Source organism: Pinus tabuliformis, chromosome X (assembly GCF_031772625.1).
Source record: "Pinus tabuliformis cultivar Carrire ecotype Pingquan chromosome X, CPIR1, whole genome shotgun sequence".
Lineage (NCBI taxonomy): Eukaryota > Viridiplantae > Streptophyta > Pinopsida > Pinales > Pinaceae > Pinus > Pinus tabuliformis.
This window is the reverse complement of record NC_142308.1, coordinates 1,217,298,498-1,217,319,401: the sequence shown is the minus strand read 5'-3', so window position 1 is coordinate 1,217,319,401 and position 20,904 is coordinate 1,217,298,498.

The window sequence follows — 20,904 nt, the reverse complement described above, 5'->3', positions numbered from 1 at the left end:
AGGGGAAGGAAAAGGTGCCCAAGGACCTAGATGAGAGCAAGAGATCTCTTCAGACTCTGCTACTACATGACGATATCATTTTTGAAGGAACAACCTGGGATGGATGCTGAGTTTGAAGTCCGAATATTGGGATCTCGCCAACCACGAGAAATTCCCTCACTTGGTGAATGCATAGCTCATGAAGCCAAAGCAAAACACCATGGCAGGAGTCATAGAGTTGGAGCTGCGCAAGTGGTTACATGGAGTTGAAAAGGTAGGGTTGTTGAACCTGCTCTGGGTGCCGCATTACCATCGTGCCCCAGTGACAATCTTCGTCATCAGGTAGTTGCTGTTCCTAGTGCATGATGGGTGTTTGTGGCTGGAGGATCCCATCCCCATCACGGACCACCTGATCCATAGCGAAGGCCATGAAAAAGAAATATAAGATGGAGAAGAAAAAGAGGGGCTACATGACCTCCAGTATCAACAACAAGGCAGTCAGAGTTGCGACTCAAATACTGGCAGGTAAGGTCATGCGGAAGTATCGCGCGGATGAGGTACCCACATGAGTGGTTGCACTTATGAGCAGTGCACAGAGGGGGTCCAGTTTAACTAGTCAAAATTCTTGTGCAAGGAGTTCTTGGAGAATTGTTGCAGGCACAGGACCAGGGGAAAACCTTCCACTATGCATGGCTTCTGTTGTCGATAGTGCTGGTGGCTGGGGAATTCCCTGAGGGCAGCCAGTTCCCCAAAATTGCAAGGGATATCCTGAAGGCCGCGAAGTAGGCTTCGCTATGGGCCACTAAAGACGTGAACCAAATCTGAGATAGTAATATATTTTGGGTGTTCATGGAGATGAACATCAGAATGGGGATTAACCGCAAGCCGTGGTTATTGCCCACTATCTACAGTAGCCTACAAAGCTTTGCAAAGTTCAAGGCAGACTTCCACCATGTCTACATCAGGGCACGCAAGGATCCCACAAAGAAGTGGAATCAGCTACCATACTTGGCCACAGATGATGTTATCTTCGATGTACTTGAGGCATGGCTTCCGAAATGGCACACTCCAGCCACCTCCACGATGGAACCAGAAAAGTTTGATGCACAATGAAAGAAGGTGGAGAAAAAACTGCAGATGGCATAGTTGGCATAGAAGAGAAGAAAAGAGGCTACAACAGAATCACAAAAGGAAGCAGAGAAGGAGCGCGATGACAGGAAGTCGCCTTCACCTAAGCAGGAAGAAGAGATGGAGACAAAGACAGAGGAGGGTGGTGCATAGACCTAAAAACAGTGACGACATATTTAAAGTGCCAGCACCCGAGAGAGCAGGTGGGGTTGCGAAAGAAGTCAAAAGCATCTCAGACTTCTTTCGACCCAATCACCCTCACTGAGGGAGATCTGCATGATATAAGGGAGACGGTGCGTGAAGTCACTGTGGAGGCCCTCCAGTGGTTGGTGGAGGAGAATCAGATTGTGTTGGGGGCCCTCCAAGCACAGATTCAGGAGTTGCAGGTGCGCACTCCCCAGGATGGTACTCTCAACCAGTCTCGTAGTAGGAAGGGTCGCGACTGAGAAATGCTACAAGAGGGGGCACTGGTTATAGAAAACGAGGCCAAAAGGCCTACGGTTAGTGCATTGAAAGGGGTAGGAATCAACATGGTTGTGCTCCCTTGGGAAATGCTCTATGTCCTGCAGGACGGAGTGACTGCAAAACTGTAGGCTAGGGAGGGCTGCAAGTTGCAGGTGTTGAGTGAACAAAGAATCAACATGGAGTAATTGAGCCTGTAGCATAACGATGTTGTGGCGCAAAACTAACAAATGGTGTAGGTGGTTGAGGAAGCTTGCTAGATGGTCCTTGAGTTGGCCATCCCAATAGAGGCACTAAGAGAGGCGGGTATCCAGAGGTTAGCAGCAGGAGTGTGCGAGGTGTAAGAAGAGATGGCCAAGGTTCAACTGGAGCTGAACCTTCAGATAGTAGAGTTGTGGTTGAAGGCACAGCCTTCAACTCCTCCAGAGGTAAGGTAACAGTGCGCCGACGCTATTACATCAGGGATGGAGGAGATCAGCAATGCAGTGAAGGACTGCACCAAAATGTTGGAATAATCATTTGAGGTCCTCACCACTCTATGGGAGGACATGAACATACAACGCTTAGAAATAGAGGCGCGTGAGCTACAGCAACAATATGACAATGTCAAGGGGACCGCCCAAACAGTGGCCCTCACACAGAATCTCACATGAATGTAACAGACAAAAGCACTTAAGGAGCAAGTAGACACAATGTGACATAGAGAAGCAGTTTTGAAGGCACGTGTCAAGCCTTGGATCGATGAGGCCTTCATAATCACAACAACAATTGAAGTCAAGATCGTGTAGATGTAGGGGATGCAGGATCAGATACAGGGAAGCATTTCAGATTCCATAGTCTCTGAACAACATGTCCAGGAGATTCTATAGGCAGCCACTCAATGCACTGTCGACCTTACAGCAGTCCGAGTAGAGTTGGGATGTCTCCGCATGAAGATCTCTGCACTGATAGAGTGACTTGAGGGTGAGTCACGATGTTTGTGTTGGGGATCTGTTGGGCGCGGGATCCCCCAAGGAAAGTTTTGGGATTTAAAGCCCAAGTTTTGACTAAGTCCAATGTAAAGACTCCGTGATTTGTGGGCGCAAAGCGCGAAGTTGTAATTAAGTCATAGGGTTGTCTACCTTTAATTTTGTAATGTAATGTCGGCTTGAGAGTTCTATCCATGGTCTATGTACCATGGGATTGTATAAATAGAGCGAGGCTCTAAGTGTAAAGAGACATCTAAGGAATTGAAGATCGAAGATCTAATGATGAAGCATTGAGTCTAAGGGAAAAGTCAAGTCTTTGGGTAGTAGAGTAGGAGAAGGCTTTGTAGCTGAGTGCGCAGAGGCCTAATAGTCCGCATCTAAGTGCGTGGACTCCTACAACTGAGTGTGCAGGGCAGGTTGAGTTTGTATTTGATTGAAGCATTAATAAAGAGAAGTTTTACATTATTTCTGTGTATCTTTTCCTATTTTATGCTTGAAGTATATTGGGTATGAATTACAAGTTTACTATTTATTTGCTGCGCGAACTTATATGAATGTGTTGAATAAGTATAAGATAAATTATCTATTACGTGAAGATAACTAACTGTTCTAAGAAGATAAGTAAGATCTGCGGTGTGACTTGGGGAGCTAGCAGAGATCATTGCTTTAGCAGCACGAAGGCTCCTTAATCCCTATTTAGGGCTGCGTGAAGGCTAGTATAACAAAGGACGAAGGCCTCGCAGGTTAGGAATGTGCGCAAAGTGATCTGCACGAAGGTATCCACAGTTGGACTAAATCGACCCCTCAGAGATCTCAAGGTTGTCGAAACTTGGTTCCGGCATCCCCCCATACTGCTTTGGGTGAGACCTTAGTACGCGCTTCATGGGCTATTTCCAAAAGGGCCAGTAGTACAGGGATTTTTTTGGCTAAATAACTCCAAACCTCAGTTAAGCCCCATCAAGCTAACAATAAGCCCATAAGGCTTCAAGAAATCGAGTAGCCCAATCCTTCCTGTGCATGTTTACTATTTTGGTGAGGATGGATTCGATCACCTTATTTGTGGATTCCACCTGGCCATTTTCTTGCGAGTGGTATGGTGTAGATTTCTTGTGCCGAATCTTATATTGATTCATGACTTCATGTACCAAGTTAGAAACAAACTATGGTCCATTGTCAAAAATGATTTCTCTAGGAACACCAAATCTAGTAAAAATTTCATTAAACAAAAAATCAACAACAGCTTTTTTAGTGGCAAAAGAAATACCTTTAGCCTCTACCCATTTTGTAATAAAATCAATACAAACGAAGATATGATTTTTATTTCAAGATGTGGGATTTATGGGTCCTACAAAATCAATAGCCCAGTTTTCAAAGGGTTGAATCATGACTTGAGGACATTAAGGCATTTCATTGGCTTGAACAGGTTGACCCATTCGTTGACAACTATCACAACGCCTAACATATTGTTTGGCATTCTTAAACAAAGAAGGCCAAAAAATAGCTAGTGCATAAAATTTTATATGCAATTTGTTTGTTAGCAAAGTGACCACCACAAGGTTCATCGTGGGTAGATTTTAAAATATCAAACATTTCTTCCTCTCTTACACATCTACAAATAATAAAATATGGTCTGGTGTAAAAGACGTCTCCCTGTATCCGAGAATATGAATCACTTTTCTGAATAATATTCCTCTTTTCACGAATGAATAAGTGAGGTGGTGTCTTTTCGGTGACTAAATAGTTTTCTATGTCAGCAAACCATGGAGATTTTGCTGACATAGAAAAAATATGTTTGTCAGGGAAATCATCATCAACAGGAATTGTTTCACCAAGATTGTTTAATCTAGAAAGATAATTAGCTACAACATTAGACTTTCCTGGCCTATCAACAATTGTAACATTGAATTCTTGTAATAGAAGTAACCACCTAGTCACTCTAATGCTAGTTAAAGGTTTATTCATTAGATATCTTATAGTAGAATGATCAGTATGCACATAAACTTCATATCCTGTAACATAATGTCTGAATTTATTAATAGCAAAAATAATGGCTAAAAATTCTTTCTCAATCACTGCATCATTAAATTCAGCAAGTGACAAATTTTTACTGATGTAGTAAATATCATAGGATTGTTTATTCTCTTCTTGTCCTAAGGTTGCGCCAATAGTAGTGTCTGAAGAATAAGGGGAAATATGAAATGGTAGGGACCAGTTTGGTCCTCTCAAAACTAGTTCCTGTACTAATTTTTCCTTCAATGTTTCAAACTACTGTTGGAAAGCCATGGACCAAGTGAATTCACTATCCTTAGCTAGTAATCGAAAAAGGGGGGTAGAAATCTTGGAAAAATTTTCAATGAATCTCTAGTAATAATGAGCATGTCCTAGGAAACCTGTCACTTCCCTTTGAGTTTTGGGTGCAGGAAGACGAATAATAACTTCAATTTTAGCAGGGTCTACCTAAATACTTTTTTCAGAAATCAAATGACCAAGAACCACTCCTGCTTTTCACATTAATCTACATTTTTTTATCACTCAATGCAAGATGGGCCTCTTAACAACGTAAAATCATTTTTTCTAAATTTTTAAGAGCTTCATCAAATGAATTACCAAACATAGAAAAGTCATCCATATAAATATCAACACATTCAAGATCAGCAAAAATAGCTAGCACAACCCCTTGAAAGGTAGTGGGTGCATTACACAACCCGAAAGGAAGAACTCGATAGGCAAATGTACCCCAAGAGCATGTAGAGGTGGTTTTTCTTGATCTGAACATGCGATCTGGATTTGGTTATACCCACTGAAGCCATCTAAAAATGAAAAGTACTTTTTACTGGCAAGGGTATCTAGAACCTAATCAATGAAAGGAAGGGGAAATTAATCCTTCAAAGTGGATTTGTTTAATTCTTGATAGTCAATGCAAATACGCCATCTACCATATTTTTGAGAGACTATCACTAATGGAGAGACCCACTGGCTATCAAAAATGGGGTAGATGAAATTAGCAATTAAGAGTTTTTGTAATTCTTCCTTAAAAATATCTCTTAATGCGGGATTCATTCATCTCTGGGGTTGTCGGACAGGTAGGGCTCCCTCCTGGATATAGATATGGTGAGTACAAGTCTCAAGAGGAATGCCTTTCATGTCTTCGTAACTCCAAGCGAATGCATCCAAATGATCTTGCAACAAGGTAACAAGCTACTCTTGCTGAGATGAATCCAGGTCTTAACTAATGTGTAAGGATTTGCCTGAATTGATTTCAACAAGAGTAGTCTCGGGCTCGAGAGTACAAGAAGATGATGCCACAGTATGGGATAAGGAAGGTTGGGAATCAAAGTTTTCTTGAAAATCCAGACTAAAGATCTTATGAAGTGTATCAAAACTAGGCATGATATCTAGATTTTTCAATAAATCTCGCAAGTCACCATCCTGAGCAGACTCGGTATGATGCTCAATCGAATAAATAGGCTAGGTCTCCACAACACTACTGTCATAATCTAACCATAAGGTATTCTTGAGTTCCCGAATAGATCTAGCAGGTGCGTGTAAGGTGACATTTTTCCTAGAGTCTCCATGTGAAATGTACATGTCACTGGAGCGACATCCAATATAGGCATTAGTCATGGCAAGCCATGGTTGCCCCAAAATCAAAGTATTTCCTCCCACAAGATTCTTTGGCTGAAGCAAATTGAAATCCACGAGATATTCCATGAATCTATAGAGACAACCATGTCATCCAATACTCCATGAGGCTTGATTTTAGATCTATCTGCAAGTTCAAGCATGATGGTGTAGGACGAATGTGGCTCAACCCAAGTTGTTCCATGGTTTTCTTGGTCATCACATTGATGGCCGCCCCTAGGTCTATTAATACATTAGAGACAAGGATATCACCTATCTGGACAGAAACAACTGGGTTTCCAAGATCTGTATATTTCTCCATTGATACGCATCCTATCATCAACTCAGTTGCTCTACCAACAAACTGAATGGTCTGAGGTTCTACTCTCTTCCTCCCTGGATTTTTAAGACATAATTCCCGAATGATCTTGGTACAAATGGGAATTTCTCAGATACCCTGTGTTAGGACTCCAAATTGACCACTTTTGACCTTGTATTTTTGCTATAATATTACCCTCTTCAGTCCATAAGTTGAAAGCTTTGATTATATAATGACCTAATCATTCCAAGGTATGAAGTAACTCTCCTCATTACTATATGTTTAATCATTCATTACATATTCATGTTATCTTTATAATTAATCTTTGGAGAAGTTAACCAAGTTGCTAAGTAACCGTTGAACTGTCTAAAGTCTGCAGAAATTATAGTTCGTAGTTGCTGCAACACCAGAAACAGCAACTACGCAGTTGCTGCAACACCAGCAATAGCAACTATCTAAAGCAGGGAAAACATTATTTTGCAACAACTGGAACACCGGAAATGGCAAGCAGAAACAACAACTATCAGAAGATCGGCAGAGCTCCATGCTGACACAGCACGATCAGCAACTGTCCAGAAAGGGTAAAACACAGTTACAGTTGCTGAAACACCAGGAACAACATGAGTTTACTAAATCAGCAACAATGGTGAAGCGGAAAAGGATAGTACGAGGATTCCAAGAAGACGGTTGAGGTTCGTTTACCAACTGTGTAACAGTAAGAGACCCAAGAAAGAATACATCGTCACACTGTTGTAACGGCATCCTGTAACAAGGATGGATTTCTTATTTTTGACAAAAAGGTTAAACTGAATGAACTATGACAGTCTATTGTAATAGATGTCTCCTCTATAAAGAGGAGACATCTACATTAGAAGGGAAAGAAAAGAAAAACAAGTTGTAAGGGAAATTTTGAAAAACAAAAGCAAGTCTGAATCTTCATTGTAACTGGACATTTTGGCAGATGAATAAAAGGTTGTTCTGAGCATTTAATTCAGCATCTGTGTTCTGGGGAATCTTGTGAGAGGGACAGGGCCCACCTTCTTCACAAGATTCACCCATTTATTTTCTGTTAGTGTGTGAGTGTGTTTGAATTCTGTAGCATTACCTCTGATAATTTCCTTTTGCTGATACTCTGTTTTGTTAGTTGCTTGATATTGTAAAAGAGTACTTCACCGGTGATTAGGAATTGCAGTGTGTATTGGCAACTTGGTTACAGGGGCAGGTGCTAAACATCCTTACCCTGAGGATAGGGTCCTGATCCTCTGCTAACAGAGCAGCCATTATTTTTCTTTGCAGATTTGTATTCTTAGTTAACTGCTTTCATTTCATCTCTGCAATATATTTTAACTGCTATAACATAGAGTAAGGAGTTTGACAGAAAATAGAATTGTGTATACTACAGCTTTTAATGCTTTTAGAGTTAAGTACATACAGTACGAGGTCACCTTTGAAATAAAAGGACTTTCTCGGGTTGACAAATTAATGTGGTACTCGACTGTTTAATCAATAAACAATTCGAGTAGCCAACATTTTGGCGCCGTTGCCGGGGAAGGCGACTAGAGATTTTAAAAGCATTAATGATTTCCTTTTAAGAATAACAGGTGCATGAGAGGACGCAGGAAACCTAATTTCACAGGCGGCAAAGGCGGGGGAGGAAGAAAGACCTTCATTGACGAAATTATTTCAAAGGCCGAGACATCACAGAGGACGAGTTCCCGGAGACCTCAGATCCAGTATTCCTCACAAACAGATCGACAGACGGAGGAAGTACTAGGACCTGAAAGGAAGCTGGAAGCACCAGAGCACACTGAGGAACCGGTAGAAGAACCTGAAGAGACAGAAATACTGAAGAGAGGAAAAAGACCAATGGAGGATAACAGAGCGGAAGGAAGGGGGGAAAAATCACTCTCTACCCTGGAGTTCCCTATTGGGGAGCTCCCGAGAGGGGCAACCCCTATGAAGAACATTCCACTTTCAGCATTACCCAACTTTCATGGGTTATCCTCTGAAGACCCGGATGAATTCCTCTTTGAATTTGATATACTATGTAGGAGTTATGATTATGTGAGCCCTAATCAGAAACTAAAACTGTTTCCAGCAACACTGAAAGGGAATGCGTTAAGGTGGTTTATGAGCTTAGGAGCTCAGGCAATCACTACCTGGGATCAGATGAAAGAAAGTTTTCTGGCCAAATACCAGGATTACTGCCGAACAAGAGAGAGGAAGGAAGAGTTGTTTAAAATGGTTCAGAAGGAGGACGAGAATCTAGGATCAGATGAAAGAAAGTTTTCTGGCCAAATACCAGGATTACTGCCGAACAAGAGAGAGGAAGGAAGAGTTGTTTAAAATGGTTCAGAAGGAGGATGAGAATCTGGAGGACTTTGTGGAAAGACTGTAGTATAATCTGCAGCGGTCTGACCACCCTACCATGAGTAAAGATATTCTGAAAACAATACTGTTGAAAGGGGTACGAGATGACTGCTTGGACATGTTGAATATGCTGGGAAAAGGGGACATTTCCAAGGAACCATTTGATGAAATTATCAACCTCTGTATGAGATGTTCAAGAGGAGCAGTAAGCAGACCAAAAAGCAGGGACAGCGTATATTCAAGAGTCCAGAAGTCAGCAAGTGGAGGAGCAACAAGGGCTGAAATAGGTAATTTGTTGGAAGAATTTAAAACTGAAATGTTAAGCTCTTTTGCTTCACAAATTGATGCTCTGCAGGTAAAAAAGAAGCAGGCAGAAGCAGAAGCTGCCCTGGCTATTTTTTGTTCTAAATGCAGAGAAAAACACCCACTCAGGGAATGCCCACTAGATAAGGTACCAGTCTGCACGATCTGTGAAAAGGACCATGAGACCCAGCAATGCCCCTCTCTGCCGGGAATAAAAGCAGCACTGCAGTCAACTGAAGAAGAGGCTGAAGCAGTGTACCTGATGACACAGAGGAGGCAATGGCCACAAAGACAAGGTATGAATTCTAACACAGCATTTAGTCGTTGGAATAATCATTCTCCTTTTCAAACGAATTACCCACCCATGAACCAAATGCAGTACCCACCCTTTAATCCGATGAATTTTCTACCCATGCAACAACCAAGTCTTCCTTTTGCTGATCCTACCATGTGGAATCCTTGGGCTCCCCAGCAATCGTATTTTAATCAATGGAATCCGAACTGGGCAGCCCAGCAGATGCCATTTCCTCAGCATCAACAATCTCTTTCCTTACCATCCAATACTCCTCCGAATAACCAAGCAATTAGACCGCAGCTGCCTGTCCAACCTAACCCCAACCCAAATAACAATAAAGCTCTGCAAGTAATTGATGTTCAAAATCAGCCTGTCTCCCCTATGCAATGTAACGATATCCATCTTCGTTCTGGGAGAATTGTTGAACCCATCATTGATGACATTACTGACTCTGATAAAGAGGAAGTTGGAAAAGAAAAACCAGCTAACAATAATGCTGAAACAGTTGAATCAGCATCTAACAACACTGCTCAAACAGCAGATCCGCCATTCCCTGAACGTCTGGCTCTCACCAAAACGATTGAGCAACCTGCTTTTAACCTTTTAGGCAAACTGCAGAATTTATATGTCAAAATTCCATTGTTGCAAGCGCTAAGAGATGTTCCCATTTATGCTAGGACCGTTAGAGATATCTGTATAAAAAAACCTGGGAGAAAAGCTAAGGACCCCCTCACAGTTCATGTGATGGGAGAACTGACTGCTTTAATGACAGAAAAAGATCCTCCTGTGAAATATGGTGACCCTGGTCACCCTACAGTAACAGTTCAGGTTGGAAAAACCTTTGTCTCTAAAGTTCTAGTAGATTTGGGTGCTGCAATAAACATTATGACGCTTGAAACAACACAATTGCTGCAGTTAAAAAACTTTATTAGGGAAACTCCAACCATTCTAGAGCTGGCTGATCGCTCTACAATTAAACCTGAAGGAGTCATTGAAGACCTAATAATTTCTGTAGAATCCTGGAATTACCCAGCTGATTTTGTGGTGTTACAAACTAAAACAAAGTTGGGGGGTCATCCACTGATTCTAGGAAGACCTTGGCTAGCTACAGCAGATGCTTTCATCAGCTGTAGATCAGGATCAATGACCATCTCTAATGGGCAGGAAACCAAACAGCTTACCCTTTATCCTCATGCTACACCCATGATTAATAATGACAACTCTGTATGGGTAGATTATGAGGATGAAGAAACCCAACCTATCTTGACTATCGGACAAGCTTTAACTTTCAAAGATTCTACCGAAGATGAATTAATCAGTAGCTTCATTTCTGAACCTTCTTCGGTCAGCCCAGAAATGCATAATCACTTCACTGCAATCTTGGAATCTGAATCTCAGCAGAACCTGAAAACTGAAAATTTATCTCAGACAATAGCAGGCAGCTCCTCCAAAAGTACAACAATAGAAATTGAGCCTGGCAAAACATTAAATATAAATCCTAACTTAACTGATAATGAAAAACAACAGTTAATAAAGTTACTCCGGGAGAATAAAGAAGCATTTGCATGGGATTATACAGACATGAAGGGGATTTCTCCTGAGCTATGCACCCACCGCATTTATATTAAAGAAGGATCCCGCCCAGTCTGTCAACCCCAGCGACGGATGAATCCCAATTTAAGGGAAATTGTGAAGGAAGAACTTCAAAAACTGTTGAATGCAGGATTTATATATCCTATATCTGATAGTGAGTGGGTTTCCCCACTTGTAATTGTACCCAAGAAAAATGGCAAATGGAGAGTATGTGTGGATTACAGAGCTCTAAATAAAGCCACCCAGAAAGACCATTTCCCTTTACCATTCATTGATCAGGTATTAGATAATTTGGCAGGTAAGAAATTCTTTTCATTTTTGGACGGATTTAGTGGATACAATCAGATTAAGATTGCACCCCAAGACCAGGACAAGACCACATTTACTAGCCCATGGGGGACCTTTGCTTACAGGGTTCTTCCATTTGGGCTATGTAATGCCCCAGCAACATTTCAAAGAGCAGTGATAGGGATTTTTTCTGATATGCTAAATGATTCCTTAGAAATATTTATGGATGACTTTACTCCTTATGGAGTGACTTTTGAGGATGCACTACAGAATCTTGAAAAAGTACTTAAGCGATGTATAGAAGCACACCTTGCCTTAAGCACTGAAAAATGTCATATGATGATGAATCAAGGTATTGTATTGGGTCACTTCATCTCATTCCTAGGAATTCAAGTTGATCCAGCCAAAATATAGGTAATTCAGACCCTCCCTATCCCCAAAACACAAACTGATGTAAGAAGCTTTTTAGGACATGCTGGATATTATAGAAGATTTATCAAGAATTTTTCCAAAATAGCTTCTCCTCTATTTGTGTTATTAACAAAAAATGTTGAATTTAAGTGGACTGATGATTGTGAAAAAGCATTTAATGAACTTAAACATCAGATGTCCACAGCTCCCATTTTGAGAGGCCCTGATTGGGCACTACCCTTTCATATATCCTCTGATGCCTCAGATACTGCAATTGGAGCTGTCTTGGGCCAAGAAGAAAATAGTCTTCCCTATGCTATTTATTTTATCAGTAAGAATATGACACCAGCTGAACTGAATTATACAGTCACTGAGAAGGAATTCCTAGCAGTCATTTATGCTATCAATAAGTTTCGACATTATATTATTGGCTACATTACTTTTGTGCATACTGATCACTCGGCCATTAAATATCTAATGAATAAATCAGTTACAAATGCTCGAGTTACCAGATGGTTATTATTATTACAAGAATTTGACATCACAATTGTAGATAGGCCAGGAAAAGAGAATGTAGTTGCTGATTTCCTTTCTCGATTAAAAACTGATGAAAATATTCCAGTAGATGATTCTTTTCCTGATGAATATTTATTTGCAGTATCTGCTCACTCACCTTGGTATGCAGACATTGCCAACTATTTAGTTGCAGGAAAATTACCATCGCACCTATCACACAGGGAAAAAAGAAAGATCATTCAGCAAAGTGCTAGGTACAGCTGGATAAGCAGGTGTCTTTTCCACACAGGACTCGATCAGGAAATCCGGAGATGCATTGGTGAAGATGAAATTTATGATGTGTTAAAAGCTTGTCACGATGGCCCTTGTGGAGGGCATTTTGCAGATAAAAGAACAACACACAAGGTACTCATAATGGGTTATTATTGGCCCTCACTCTTCAAAGATGCAAGGAAATATGTGAAGGCCTGTGATAGCTGTCAAAGAATGGGCCAGCCTAATCACAGGGATGAAATGCCACTCAAACCCCAGGTAATTCTCGAACCTTTTGAGAGATGGGCATTAGATTTTATAGGTCCCATTAATCCCCCATCCAATCAAAGAGTGTACATACTAGTGTGCACAGATTATATGACTAAGTGGGTAGAAGCTAAGGCACTCCTTAAAGCTAATGAAGAATCAGTACTAACATTTTTATTTGAAGAGATCTTTGTTAGGTTTGGATTGCCTAGAGAACTAGTCACAGATGGAGGACCTCCTTTCAACTCTCATGGCTTCAAGGATACACTTCAGAAATATCATATTAAGCACAAAATGACTACACCTTATCACCCCCAGGCAAATGGGCAGGTAGAAAGCACCAATAAAGTCATAGAAGCCATCTTGACAAAAACAATAAAGGAGAATAGAAGGGACTGGTTTCAAAGGTTGCCTGAGGCACTATGGGCCTATAGAACTACTTGGAGGAATACTACGGGCTTTTCACCTTATGAATTAGTTTTTGGAAAAAATGATGTTTTCCCTGTAGAGTTTGAAATCAAAACTTTAAGAATTGCTTTAGCTGTTAACCTTGACTTGACTGATGCACAGACAGGCAGGTTGCAGCAGCTTCAGGAATTGGACGAGAAGAGACTGGATGCCATCCATCAAACAACCATGATACAGCAACAAAGAAGTAGGTGGCATGACAGAACCATCAAGCAAAAGCAGTTCCAGAAAGGTAACTGGGCTCTACTCTATGACTCCCGTTTTGAGAATTTCCAAGGTAAGTTAAGAACAAGGTGGTTAGGGCCTTATGAAGTAGATGTTGTTTTTCCAAATGGGACAGTCAGACTTTTAACGATTGATGATAGCAGAACACCACTACTAGTGAATGGGTATCGACTCCGTTTGTATCAGCGGCCTGTTTCTAAAGAAGATTTTAAAGCTACTTGCATGACAGACATACACTATGCTTTTCTGGGGGAACTTGCTGTCCCTCAAGGCACCTAAATTTCTGTTCATTTATTTTTATTTTTTTTAGATTAGATATTCTTTTCAACTAATAATCCCTGCCAAGGGTTGCCATGTTACAATTCATTATTTTGCAGATCTTAGTTTTGGAGAATGGCTGAGAACAAAAACTTCAAAAGAATCACTTTGCAGACTTGGGAACGTTTTTGGACCATAAATCAGTCTTTCATCATTTTCTGTTGCTGCAACACCAACTCCCGTTGCTGCAACACCATTTCCTGTTGTTGCAACACCACTTCCCGTTGCTGCAACACCATTTCCCGTTGCTGCAACACCAACTCCCGTTGCTGCAACACCATTTCCCGTTGTTGCAACACCATTTCCCGTTGCTGCAACACCATTTCCCGTTGCTGCAACACCATTTCCCGTTGCTGCAACACCAACTCCCGTTGCTGCAACACCACTTCCCGATGCCGTAATGCCTTTTTCAGTATTTTTCTCATTTATACTAAAAAAGCACCAATTTCTCCATTTCAGTTCCCAAGAAATGAATTATGATTTGCATAAAACATACCATTTCCTACCAAAAGAACCAGCCATACACTATGATGATTACAATCCTCCACTATTACTTCCCGTCAGTAATAAAAACCGCCGGTATTCTCATACTTTTAGACCCGCTTTAATCATTATTAATCCAGCAAAAGACAAGATAAGACTTTTCGACGCAGCAACTAAAAAGGTAAAATATAAAGGTACGCATGATTATGCATGGATATTAAATAATAGTTAATGTGGAGACGTTGATAGGACTACCGAATAATTGTACTTCCAATCATATCACTTAGCCGTAGCTTTTGGGGGGGGATTACCAAAGCACTGTCATAATTGTATAGCACGTCAACTGCCGCCGCCCTTAACTCTCCCGGTAATATGTAAAAGTCACCTCATCGTGTCATGTTACCATTTGCAACAGTTTACTCTGGACTGAACTCGGAAACTCGGCTCTGTACTGAGAATTCTCACTGAAACAGCAGCTATGGGAGGAAATCTCATCACATACGAACCTGGCACAACAGCACTTCTGGAGCTCTATCCCGAGGCCTACCAAATCTTCCTGCAAGCGGGATGGCTAGATTATTTTAGGAGACTCCCAGATTTCGACGCACAACAAGTCCTTGAGTTTGCATGCAATTTAACAGAGGGGTTTTCCGTCGTTCAGGGAGTACAAATTCCAGTCACAGAGGAAGTCATAGCCCAAGTTACCGGGCTACCAGCTAATGGCACGCGCTGGTTCAGTAGGAAGCATCTGATCCTCAACGCGCAGCAGGATTTTCTTCAACCAGGCGAGCAGGTGGAACCCAAGGGCAGAGGCGTAGCACTTCAATCACTGCCTCAACCATGGCCGAAAGTTGCTGAGTTTGTAAAGCAATACCTGACGTGTGAAGGCCGGTACCAGGTAATTTACCAGCACGATTTCGTCTTGTTGAATCACTTGAGGCATGGTCAGTTGATAAATATGCCATACTATCTATTGGGATGTCTTAAAAATATGTCACGTTACACTGTCAACGCAAAGCATCCACTCCATTCCTTGAAACACCACCGTCTAGCTCAATTATTGATAAATAGAGGCCTTGCCTTAAATAACCCCCCTCCCCTCATTAATCCCCACCAAGAGGAAGAAATCCCTCAGCCAGAGCAGGAAATTCCTCATCAGGAAGAGGAAATTCCTCACCAAGTTGAGGACATACCTCAGCAGGATGAAGAAATTCCTCAGCAAACAGAGGATACTTCAGAGCAAATACCCCAAGAAATTCCCCAGCAAACTGAAAAAACTCCCCCACAAGTTGCTGAAAATGTACAATCAGCAGTAGAAACACCCATGCAAACGACCCCATCCCCCAATAAAACCGACCCATCCACTCCCATACTTAGTATTTCTACCGACGACTCTGATGATAACATCCCTATTACCCTTCTCAAACGAAAGAAGCAGCAGAAAAATGAAACCCCACCGAAAAGAAGAAGAACTAGGGCTTCGGTCAAGATAGCTGCTATTTCCGCCACTGCCCCTATTTTAAAGGAAGCTAGCCGAAAAAGAAAAATATCTGAATTCCCTGCTTCTCTACCAAAGCGAAGGACTCGGTCGTCTGAAACAGCTAAATCCCCTAGCCCCACTCTCCCCAGCTCTCCACCCATCATGTTAAGAACCCGTACTTCCACCAGCCCTGAACACTCCCCTTCCTCACCCTCTGGGGCTGAGATGCAGAGTGTTCACAGTTTCGTGACATTATCTTTTGAGGCAGCTGTCACACAAGAACCAGCTGCCGACACCCAAGGTAATATTGGCCAAGTGGCTGCGACAGAAACAGCCACTACCCCACCAGGTGACACACAAGAACCACCTGTTGGGGGTATAAATGATCAAATGAGTGTTGAAACACAACCTCTGCCTCCACTGGAACCTGCAGTTCCACAAGCTCAGCCTACCATATCTGCCCTGCAGGAAGAAATTGAATTTCTGAAATCCCAAATTCAGGATTATCAGGAGGAAATAATAAGGGTCAAAGAAGCTTATCAAAATGAACACAACCTGCACATTTTAGCACGGGTAGCATCTGCAGCGGAGAAGAGTAAAGAGAGTGAATATATGTGCACTAAGTGTGGTGAGCTCTACACTCAAGCAGGATACAAGATAATTGCAGTACCAGTGACTGGAGTCATTCCAGAACCTTCTGCTGTTGTACTTAAAATGGAAGAACCTGCTGTTACACAAGAACCAGCAGGCCCTTCAAAAATTGCAGAAGCAAAAACAGAACCACCACAACCCTCTGCTGTTATAGAGCAACCTGCTGCAACACAAGAACCAGCAGGCTCTCCAAAAACTGTACAGGAGGAAACAGAGCAACCTGCTGTAACACAAGAACCAGCAAGTTCTCCAAAAACTATACAGGTGGAAACAGAGCAACCTGCTGTAACACAAGAACCAGCAGGTTCTCCAAAAAGTGTAAAGAAAGAAGTAGAAGAACTTGCTGTAACACAAGAACCAGCAGGCTCCCCAAAAATTACAGAACAAGAAGTAGAAGAACTTGCTGTAACACAAGAACCAGCAGGCTCCCCAAAAATTACAGAACAAGAAAGAGAAAAACTTGTTGTTATGCAGGAATCAACAGCAAATGACCAAGAAGACACAGAATCACCCCGGCCTACCCAAATTGTCATGGAACAAGAAGAAGAAGAATTGGCTGTTACACAGGAATCAGCAGGAAATGGAGAAGAAGACATAGAACCACCCCGGCCTACTCAAATTATCACAGAACAGAAAATTCTTGTTGATGCCTATGCACAAACTGAATCTCCCTCTGTCAGCGATGCATGCATAGAGACCGCTAGTTTTTAGGAATTAAAGGGAATATGGTGGAAAGAATATGAGTTGTCACAAGGGAAAGCATTCCAACAACAAAGGGAATCTGGTTCAATTATGCATATAAGAATTGGGAAGCACTTGAGCAGTCTAGAGCTCAATACAAAGAAATTAAGGAACTAAAAGCTAGACTGTCCCAGATTTTTGATTTGGTTCAAAGAATACTTGCTACAAGAAAACCTTCCTTCAACTATGCAGCATTTTTGAGGGAAAGACTAACATTCTTACAGATAAAGGCAGTTAGAGATGGTAGACCTCATCAGGTGATTACATCAGAACAATTTATTGAAACCTTTGCAGAAGCACCCAAGAATGATTAGAATTTGTTGTGTGAGCTTTATCTCCACAACGAAGCTATGTCTGAAGACAGAAAAATGAATATACTCCCTCTTGTTGGCGACATACAACTCAGAGCTTTCATTTCCTTTCTAGCCAACCAACTCACTTGGCAAAATGCTTTCATCTCAGCACAACACAATGAACAGAACTGCCTCCTTTGGATTAGGGCTGAACCTCAAAATGCAGCTACTTTCATTGCACAGCACCAAAGAATTTTAAGAGAACCTGGAATGACTGATCACATTAGGCAACTACAAGCAGTGGTCTTGCGAGATTGCCAGCACTATGTGAAAACAAAGGCGCCTTTGGCTATTAAAGCCAACAACCTATTCTGGGAATACTGTCCCAAGGAAAGACAGGAGTATCATCCCTACAATCCCCCCAATCTACAGGCAGCAATTTCAAGGGTACCTTACTATGTTAGATGTATGGAACAATGTGCTGAAAAATGGATTGGCTACAGATTTAAATTTCCCCTCTTATGGTTATCTGGTCAGCAATACAAGAGTCAGTTTAGATCATCCAAAAAGGAAGAGGTGGCAGCATGGAGGCAACTAGAGAGTGTCTGTGGGTTCAGAAACAGGTTTGATAACACCTTCCATAGCTACTGTATCAGTAATTTACACTCTTCATCCCAGTATTCCGACTCAGATTCAGAGTAAGCATTGCATGAGGACATGCAACCCTTTCAGTTGGGGGGGATGTTAGGACTCCAAATTGACCACTTTTGACCTTGTATTTTTGCTATAATATTACCCTCTTCAGTCCATAAGTTGAAAGCCTTGATTATATAATGACCTAATCATTCCAAGGTATGAAGTAACTCTCCTCATTACTATATGTTTAATCATTCATTACATATTCATGTTATCTTTATAATTAATCTTTGGAGAAGTTAACCAAGTTGCTAAGTAACCGTTGAACTGTCTAAAGTCTGCAGAAATTATAGTTCGTAGTTGCTGCAACACCAGAAACAGCAACTACGCAGTTGCTGCAACACCAGCAACAGCAACTATCTAAAGCAGGGAAAACGTTATTTTGCAACAACTGGAACACCGGAAATGGCAAGCAGAAACAGCAACTATCAGAAGATCGGCAGAGCTCCATGCTGACACAGCACGATCAGCAACTGTCCAGAAAGGGTAAAACACAGTTACAGTTGCTGAAACACCAGGAACAGCATGAGTTTACTAAATCAACAACAATGGTGAAGCGACAAAGGATAGTACGAGGATTCCAAGAAGACGGTTGAGGTTCGTTTACCAGCTGTGTAACAGTAAGAGACCCAAGAAAGAATACACCGTCACACTGTTGTAACGGCATCCTGTAACAAGGATGGATTTCTTATTTTTGACAAAAAGGTTAAACTGAATGAACTATGACGGTCTATTGTAATAGATGTCTCCTCTATAAAGAGGAGACATCTACATTAGAAGGGAAAGAAAAGAAAAACAAGTTGTAAGGGAAATTTTGAAAAACAAAAGCAAGTCTGAATCTTCATTGTAACTGGACATTTTGGCAGATGAATAAAAGGTTGTTCTGAGCATTTAATTCAGCATCTGTGTTCTGGGGAATCTTGTGAGAGGGACAGGGCCCACCTTCTTCACAAGATTCACCCATTTATTTTCTGTTAGTGTGTGAGTGTGTTTGAATTCTGTAGCATTACCTCTGATAATTTCCTTTTGCTGATACTCTGTTTTGTTAGTTGCTTGATATTGTAAAAGAGTACTTCACCGGTGATTAGGAATTGCAGTGTGTATTGGCAACTTGGTTACAGGGGCAGGTGCTGAACATCCTTACCCTGAGGATAGGGTCCTGATCCTCTGCTAACAGAGCAGCCATTATTTTTCTTTGCAGATTTGTATTCTTAGTTAACTGCTTTCATTTCATCTCTGCAATATATTTTAACTGCTATAACGTAGAGTAAGGAGTTTGACAGAAAATAGAATTGTGTATACTACAACTTTTAATGCTTTTAGAGTTAAGTACATACAGTACGAGGTCACCTTTGAAATAAAAGGACTTTCCCGGGTTGACAAATTAATGTGGTACTCGACTGTTTAATCAATAAACAATTCGAGTAGCCAACACCCTGAAGTAAAGGAACCTTTATACAAAGATTCCTTAATTCAGAAGCCCAGGTTGACTCAGGGTCGCTCATCTCCATGGCCAACCACTCTGGATAGGGGGGATGGTTTGAAGAAGATGGTGAATCTGAAGGTATGAGAATGGGCTGGAGGGTGATATTGTTTTTCGAATGATCAGGAGTTACCTCCTAATTTTTCTCCTCAATAATCATCGTGGAATGTTTTTGTTTTTCTAGTTTAACTACCCTTCCTGATGTCAATTGAAGCTCATTTATCCCAATCAACAAGGTTCGATAAGTAGGGAGAGGGGATGGTCCAACTGAATGAATCAGTTGTACCTCCTTATTATTAGGATTCGGTACTGATTGAGCGGGTAGTTGAGGTGGTCTGAAAGATGGTGGAAATCATTAACTCTACTGAGGTAGAGAGGGAAAATATGGTTGTGACATATGGTGTGTTGCATAAGGAGGATATGATGGCATCTGAGCATGATAGGAATGTATGAATGGTTTGGCCCTCTCCATCCTTGTTGCCAAGGTTGAGAGGACTGTCCATGATGGAAATGGTTCCCATGCTACCAATGTTGAGAGTGATTATTATTATTATAATAGGAATATGGAGATGCATTATAGCCATAAAAATGTGGTTCAGGAGCCATACCTACACTTACGTAAGCCCAATTCCTTTGCGCTCCCATGGCATGTAAAGACTCAGGTTCATAATTCTCTTCTTCGAGTACAACTTTTAATCCTGGTATGGATGGGAAATCATGGATGGCATGGTTCTCTACACAAATCACACATTTATTAGCACTTTTCATATCAGTAGGACATTTCTTAAAGGATGCTTCTTTCTACACTTTGGAAAAAAAATAAACAAAGACTCTTGTTCTTTTTCTAGTTTTTTGCTGAAATTTCAAAGAGTCTATTTGTTTGCTAACAATATTCATTATTTCAATTTTCATATTGTCCATCTTATTCTCCAAGCCAATGATCATAGCATTTGTATATCCTAGTTTGTTAATTTTGCTTTGACCTCCTCTAGTGGATCTAGATTGGTTTCTAGAGAACTTCCTGCACATGTCACAATTTTGTTCAAAAATTTTCTGAGCAATGTCTCCTTGTCCTAAAAAATTCATATTATGTGTAGAATCCTCCGTAAGTCCTCATAGGAACAAGTTTCGAGTAGTACTTAAATCAAATTTGTGTTTGGAACTTTGGAGTATATACAAAAATCTCTCTAAATAATCCTCCAAGTTCTCGTCATCAACCTTGTACAATGGTGAAGATCTAGTCCTGAATTTCTCTAGTTTTACAATATTCTTGATATTTATTAAAAAATACTCT